Source organism: Anas acuta, chromosome 3 (assembly GCF_963932015.1).
Source record: "Anas acuta chromosome 3, bAnaAcu1.1, whole genome shotgun sequence".
Classification (NCBI taxonomy): Eukaryota; Metazoa; Chordata; class Aves; order Anseriformes; family Anatidae; genus Anas; species Anas acuta.
In genome coordinates, this window is record NC_088981.1 from 28619778 (window position 1) to 28627659 (window position 7882).

General features: G+C 53.5%; 1 long non-coding RNA gene across 1 annotated transcript; it reads left to right on the forward strand.

The window, feature by feature from the left end:
* The first annotated feature begins 228 nt into the window (after positions 1-228).
* Positions 229-6077, forward strand: LOC137853690 (uncharacterized). The gene is made up of 3 exons (XR_011094662.1): positions 229-1242; positions 1547-1866; positions 2008-6077. It is a non-coding gene; the product is annotated as an uncharacterized lncRNA (long non-coding RNA).
* Positions 6078-7882: the final 1805 nt, after the last annotated feature.

Here is a 7882-nt window from a genome sequence, read left to right on the forward strand (position 1 = left end):
CGCTAGGAACAAAAAGAAGCGCGTGAATGCCGCCTCCTGCCTTCACTGTGCCCTACAACCAGAGGCCGCCCCGACCCCCCGGCTCCCCCGGCCCGGCCCCGTTGCCCCCCGGCAGGACTCGGGGCGCAGGCCCCGGCCCCCGGCCCTGCCCCGGGCTCCCCCCAGGTGCCGCCGTGCAGCAGCCCCGCGGCCCGCCCGGCCCCTCGCCGCCGCCCGGCGCCCGGAGCCCGCAATGGCGGGCGGGGAGGGACCCCTAGCGTCCGAGCCGCCCGGGCCCGGCTCCCATCGCCGGGGCTGCGGCACCCTCTGCTGCTCGCCCGCCGCATCCCCGGCCCCGCCGGCAGCGACGGAGGGCGGGGGGGCGGCGGGGGTGCGAGCCCCCTGTGCAGGGCTCCTGCACCTCAAGCCCTGGCGGAGAATAAAACCTGTGCGGCTCAGCACGCTGCATGAGGCCTCGCGTCGTGTTCCCCTGCGGTTAGGTAGCGCCTGGGGTGCTGAGGAGTTCCCTGTGCTCATCTTTGTCCCCAGCCAGGCTCCTTGTCCTCCCCGGCCAGCCCCACACCACAGCAAAATCAGAGGGATTTCCACACGGGATGTCCCAATAGGGGCCTGCAATGCTGGGTGAGAAGGTGTTGACACCACCTCACACCAGAGAGAGGCCGCTGCCAAGCCACCAGAAAGGCCAGCCTTGCCAAAACCAAGGGTTTTGAAATGGTCAATGGCCGCGGTGCTGGAGCCACAGCCCTGACTGGACGCTCATCCTGCTGCAACAAAGGAGTCTGCCACTCTGCTCCTCTGTGCAGGCACCATCTTGCTCCCACCCACCTCACATCCACCAGTGCCAGCCCCACCTGCCCAAAATCATCACCCCAGGCAGCTGCTGAGCGCACGGCAAATGCACCACACCTACAGCTGGGCATTTATAGGCTCTCGTAACTCTCCTGTCCTTCCTTGTTCTCCACCAGCCTGCCGAAGCACCCAGCGCTTCAACAAGGCCATTGCTGTTTCCTGCCCCTTGTTTGAGCTCAGAGATTTGGCTGCTGATGTGCAAATAGGTGCCTAACGCTGTGTTCTTTATTTTGTGTGAAGCAGAGCTGGAAAAAGTTCCTTAAAATAAAAAAGAGGGGTCAGTCTGTTTTCCTATCTTAGAAGGTAATGTTTGTCTTGCCCTGCTTTATTCTTGGAAACCTGGATGGATGACAGAAGAGCTTGTGGGATTGAGACACAGGAGGAAAAAGGCAAGTGTAATTGATTTGCAGGAAAGTTACTTTATCATATTTTTTGTGGTTTTGGCTGTGCCTTGAGCTTTCATTTAGACCTGTGTCTCATAAATTTGGGAGATGCATGAGAGATGCGGCAGTCTTGCCCGCCAGCTCTCTGAGACCTGAACCAGTGTTCCTGGAAAACAAACCTCAGAGGGAAGACAAATTCTGTGACCAGGATATTCCTGTTAATTTTACTTAGAAAAAAAATAAAAAATGCTTTGTCCTACCAGCTATATATCATGAGCAATGAAGCAAGGGTGGGCAATTTTTTCCACAGAAAGCCCCTTTGAATGGGTGAAGAGGAGTGGAAGTTGTGAGGAGGAGGAGCAGCACAGTCCTGCATGCCCATGCCATGCTCCCTGATGGATCTCCCCATGTTTACATGAGAGATGCACACACACACAGGTACATGTGGCCTGGTAGCACAGCAGAGAAAGACCACCTGAGGTGGGGGCTGCCTCCGAGCCGAGTCTCAAACCCACAGGTACACAAAGTACTTGTGCACTCCCTGCTGCAGGAGCTGTGCTGGACTCACAGTGTTCACCAGGTGGAAAACTTCATCTTAAATGCAAGGCAGCATGATGCCCCGTGGGGCTGGAAGGTGTTGGGTGGTGCTTGGGGATGGGGATGTGCTAGCGATCCTGGGGAAATGTCCAGCAGCTCCTGTGAGGAGGCCCTGATGGGTGGCCCTGAGGGTGTGGGCTTGTGGCGGGATGTACTAAACACTCCTCAAATCCCTCAGTGTCACAAAAACTGTGAGGCCCCATTGGCTGTGCCCCGGAGGAGATGCAAGTCAGGATGCAGAAGTGCCAGAGGGACGCAGAGAAAAAGAGAAGACAGCTGGGGGTGTTTTTGAAGGATGCAGCCAAGAACTTTGTTTCTGACCTCACAGAAGTGCACAGAGGACAGCGTGCAAAGGGCTAGAAGTGCATTTGGGGGAAACGTGGCAAAGTGGGTGCTTGCTGCCTGCCTCTGGGCACCCTAGAGATGGGGTGGAAAGCAGGACGGAGTGCTCTGGTCAGCACTGCTCTCCTGGCTGGATGCTACAACCCCCAAGACCATGGTCAGGAGGAACAGGGAGACTGTGTTTCAGTCACTTGAAACACAGAACCAGACTGGAGAGGGGATGGAAATGCGGGGTGAGGCTCAGTCTGTGTCGTGAGGGGATGCTGGGCTCACTGCTAGCTCCACGTTTTCCTTTCCTTTCCCTGCTGGTGTGAGAAAATGCACGCTGCATTTGTTCGGCTGCCAGGAGGATGGCAGCTCAAGCACCATCTTGCTAGCTTTGCTGTGTGTCTTTTCCCACAGCATTGCTTTAAATAATGAACGGAGTCATGATCCACCAGCTGGATTAGATGGTATGAACTTATCTGGCTTAAATCCAATGGTGATATATTTGGTCTCATTATTTTATTCACAAATGCCACAAAACAGCACAAGATATTTCTTTTTTTCCTCCAAAATACTCCTTTTTCTTTTAGTGCTGACATTTATTTGCAGTAAGATTTGCACCGAACAGCCTGTGCCAGGCCAAATTTGTCAGACAGGCGTGCTTGCACACCCGGTTTGTCCCACGAAATCAGGTGTGGAAGCCATACACCCTGGTCCTGCCAGGGGACAGCGAGTGCTCCCCAGCCAGCAGGGTGACCCCCTGCGGGGGGGGGGGGGCTGCAGAGCTGAGGGAGGGCAGCCGGTGCCTTGCAAAAGCTGGAGATACCAAGGGAGCAGAGGTCGTGGAGGGGTAAGAAATGCCCTGAGCACATGATAATGAGAAGGCAGAAGCCTTGCTGTGGCTAATTCCAGCGTGCGGCTCCTGCAGAGCCTGGCACTGCCGGAGAGCCATGGGATTGCCTGGGAGTGGGTGCTCGTGTCCTGCCACCTGGTGAAGGGCTAGAACAGATTCACAGAGATGCAAGTCACCTGGGACATAGTGCCCATCAGCTTCCAAATTACGATTTAGTAGTGATGAAAGTGCAAGAAAGGAGGTGCTGGGCAGGAAGCTTTACCCAGGCGTCCTGGCAAGATCCCACCATGTTACAAGTCAGTCCAGCCCCCAGACAACGAACTGCTGCTCTGCTTCCAGAAACAGTGCCTGCGCTGGGCATTTCATCTGACAATCCAGAGAGAAAGCGAGAGTAAAGAAGCAGAAATCTACAATATTTGAAAAGACTTTTGTGTGTGTGGTTTTTTTTTTTTTTCCCTTTTGCTTTGTGTTCCCTATAGTCTTAGGCCAGTATGTGTGATCGTGCTGAGTCTGCTATTTGGAGGAGTTGCTGAAAAGTAAAGAGCAAGCTCAGGAACATCTGGAAAAAACATGAGCAAAACAAATCTGAAAAGCAAAATCAGGCTCTCCCCATTCTGTTTTTTATTAAACAGAGAAAGGAAAGAGAGTGCTTCATGTATTCAGCCATTCAGGTGCAGCGTGCTCAGCGCTGCCTGGCTGAGCCCGAGCACCACTCTGCAAATATCAGCAGTCTCTTCAGTTAAGCAAGAGCTCTCAGAGTCTAATTTTAAGTGCTCATTACATGTGTTCCTCAGTGGCAGTCATGTAATTAGGGGAAGAACAAGGCTGAGGGTGCCTGGTGTCTCTTCCAGACAGGTCTGCCTAATGCCCCGCGGCACCACGGGACCGCGCTGCAGGAGCTCACCTCTGCTGCCACAGCCCTTAATCCTCCATATGGATCCAATGATTTAGGGTGAAGCTTACAGTAACATTCTTTTTTTTTAATTTTTTCCTTTCTAATATTTCAATCTTTAGCAGACGCAGGGACATTTTACAGACTCATAAAAATGCCTCCGAGAGTGACGAGCTCCTCTGACAGCAGTGGCTGCCGTTCCCAGGCACTTGACAGAGCACAGTGACACGTTTGGACCTCATGAGTCCACAGCTGAAGCACTCCCAGCGCCGGGGCTATATACAGTGACTGCTGGAGTGCCTGTGGCTTAACAACATGGGAAAATCCCAAGCAGGAAGGGGATGATGCCTCCTGTTTGCAGTGTGATCAGGAAGCAGAATCAGGGAAGCTGGAGCACATTCCCATACACACCCCTGGGATATGCTCGGGACACGGGTGTTTATGAAAGTCCTGCAAGAAGCACCGCTGGACCTTCAGTGGCCACGGGGGGCCAGGATTTTGGCTGGACGTTATTCTTAAACTCTTCACTAAAAGATAGGCCAGCGTGTTTTCTCCACGGGGACATTTCCTATCCCCCTGGCTCCTGATATAAGCCACAGGCCGTCTGTGTGGTAAGATGTCCCTCTTGCTTTCTGCGTTACAGAGATGAGGAACGAGAACCAGACCCCCCAGCTAGCAGGATGCGAGGCCTCTCCAGCGCTAACTGCTCGGTGCAGTCATACAAGGCGACAGGCAAAGGATTCAGGAGCGTTTTAAAAGTGTCAGATAATCGATACGGAGGCAGAGGAGCAGTGGTGGGGTTCACAGCTAAATGGATAAGGTGTCATGTCACGTTTGACCTATTTCACAGCATCAGCATCATTTCTGCCCCAGTTATCTTTTAAGAGACATCACTGGATCCCGCTGCTGCTGAAGAACAAGAAGTAAACACCACAGTCTTCCACCGAGGTGTTAAATGGGCTCCACCACAGGTTCAATTAGCAAGCCCCAGCGTAACTCTTCTGTAATATTTCTAAAGAAAAACTGAAGAAAGTGAATGGTCCACAGCCATTGCTCAGGGCAGACTGCCACCAGTCTGCTGGCTGCCACGTATCTATAGGTGCATCCAGCCAGCTCCCCCAGCACTCAGCTCGCTCTCAGGCAGCTTCACCCTACAGGAGAGCAGGGCAGGGCTCCATCCTTGCTCTCCCACAGCCACTACAGGCTGATTACTGATGAATCTGAGACCCCAGCAACCTGCCAGGCTGGAGCAGGTAGGCAAAGCAGGCAGACTTTATGCCCTAGGAGTGCAGCAAGCCTAGTTTGCCTTGTAAAATGAGTCCATGCTTCTGGAAAAACAGTCATGCTGATCAGCAGGTATTTGCATGGTCCTGCCCAGAAGAGTTTTGCTCCCTCCCAAGCCTTCTGTCCCACCAGCTGTGGAAGGTCAGCCCTGTACACCGTCATCTAGGATGGGAAGAAGTGATGGACTAGGGGATTCCCAGATATACCCTGCAAAATCATTGTATATGAGGTGTAAGGCCATTAGGTCAATGAACAGGGAGGCAACAAGGAGCTGCTCCAGATGAACCCGGGGAGAAGGCAGAAGCAGCCACAAAGGACACTTCTTCAGGTTCCCCCAGTACCTGATCATGTGGCACCCCAGGACACAAGTGCTCCCAGTTTTCTATGTTTTGGTGCTTGGTAGCACACGGCTGTTAAATGGTTCTTGCTCCCAGCTGGGGCACAGACCAGCCCTTACACCTGAGGTGAAATGCAGACACGTGAAGGAGCAGGACCTCCCCTGCTGCTGCACCACGTGCTTTTCACCCTTAGGGTGCCTCCCATGTCCCAGACAGTTTCCTCCTTAGGAAATGGCTGTGTTCAAGGATCTCTTGCTGCAGGGCGAAGGCCTGAACCAGGACATGTGGAAACCCAGGCAGCAATCTGTATCTCCGCTTCGACACGCAGAACCAGTCCCCTGCATGCTAGGCTGAAACATGAGTGATGCCACTTGGATCCCTGCCTGGCATTCAGCACTCTCTGCTTTATGGGCCAGGAACAAAGCCTTTCAGCTACGTGCTCCTTCAGCTGTGCGCCAGGTTCCCAGCCAGTGGGGCTGGAAGTGCCTCCAGAGGCCTGCCTGTCTCACCAGGGATGGTGAAGGTGGCAGGAGGGAGCTCCTCCTGGTCTGGGGTCTGCACACCTTGGTGCTCTCCTCCCGCCCCATCCAGGCACAGTAGTGCAGATTCAGATTCAAGCTGAAGTGAATTATGTGTGGTTACTGCTGGGCAGGTGAATGCATGGGGCTTGGATCCCTCCCACTGTGTGTCCTGCTCCCCATGCCTATCATGCTCCCTCTAGCATCACGTTTTGCTTCTGCAGTGCTCCTTGTGCAGCTGCAGTGCTCACAATACCTCCCTCCTTTATCTAACGCTGCACCCGAGCTCCCGTGGGTTTGGACTTACCTTTTCTTCCCAGATGTTTTTTCACAAAGGAACAGAGTCTTTGAGAACACCACCCTCAGCCAAACTGCCTGGAAAGTTCAGAAGTTACTTGGAAGGAGCTAGCAGACCAATCATCAAGCTTTGCTTCTAGGCTTTAAGAAACCCACAAGCTAAAATGTATGGCTGCTTCTTTCATGCTTACGGTTCCCTTGCCTGTTGTCCCTGATTTGCCCAGCTCACGCTCTCACCCTTCCTCTCTCTCCCACACAGAAGTGTGCCAGACACCAGGACCCTCTCAGCACTGAAACACCCTCAGTATTAGGACTTCCTCCCCAGCCACCCCGCGTTCCCCAGGGGCCCACCACCTTGCTGCACTTCCAGACCATTTGGGCCAGTTTTCCAATTTCCAGTTCCTCTCCCCCAGCTGCTGCAACCAGAAAGCCAGGCAGGTTTCTCCAGGGTAGGAGCCGACTCCTCTGTATGCCCTGTGTTTGCTCCTGGCTCCCCCTCCACCCGGTGCCATTACCCAAGCATCTTCCTTTTCAGAAGTAAGGACAGCATATGTCTGGATCTGCAATTACAAGTTGTATCTTTGTGAATCGCCAAGAAAAGAATGCTCCTTGATCCAGCCCATGTGTTGCTTCTCCCCCCTGGTGCCAGAGCATATGATTTGAGCGAGGCACCCAGCCTACCTCTGCGGAGGGGAGCTCTGCTCAAAGTAGCACTCGGGCGCGAGAGCTGAGAATAACGCAGTGCTGCTCCCCTTCCTCTCTCTCGACACAAAAAGCAGGGAGCAGGTCTGGACTGCCATGCTCCCTGCATGTTTGCAGGTGCAGGGCAGCCTTTTGGGGGGCAGGAGCAGGTGAAGGCAGAGCCGTCTCGGTCCGTGGGTGCTGGGTGAAGCAGAGCCCAGCACCCTTCTGCCTGGGTGCGTCTGCACCGGCAGCTTTCCCAGAGCTGCTGCTTACTTTAAGCCACTTATTCTATTATCATCCGGGGGGGATTTTTTTTTTCCCAGCTGAAGAACATTAATGGCATTAAAATAATAAGAGATTTAGAGCATCCCTGTGTTTATACAGTGACATGCCACAGTGACAGCCTCAATATAAATAGCTAAACACTGAGATAACTAAACACTTAGGCTGATGAAAAAAAATACCAACATTTTTCCCATTCCAAATTCTTTAGAGTAATCTCATTTGACCTCCAGCACAATGCGTGCTTTAATGATGCCTGAATAATTACTAGGCAAGGAATTAACTCCCACAGTGGGTTAACACACTCACTTTCACCCAGAAGACCCAGTCTCAGGCCTGAATAAATCAAATGGATTTGGTGATCTCATTCCCGTTCCTCCCGGCCCTTTGTTCACATGCCACGATCTGACACAGCCGGTGGCCTCGTGCGGAGAGAGGCCTGGCATTTGGCTACCAGAGATGCTGCAGGTCAGAGGCGGGGCGCATTAGCAAAAGCCAGAAAGCCCCCCCTGATGCAGGGGTCCTGGCCCCATCCCTTCACAGCCCCTGAAAGAGCAGGAGCCGGGCGGGGAGCACTT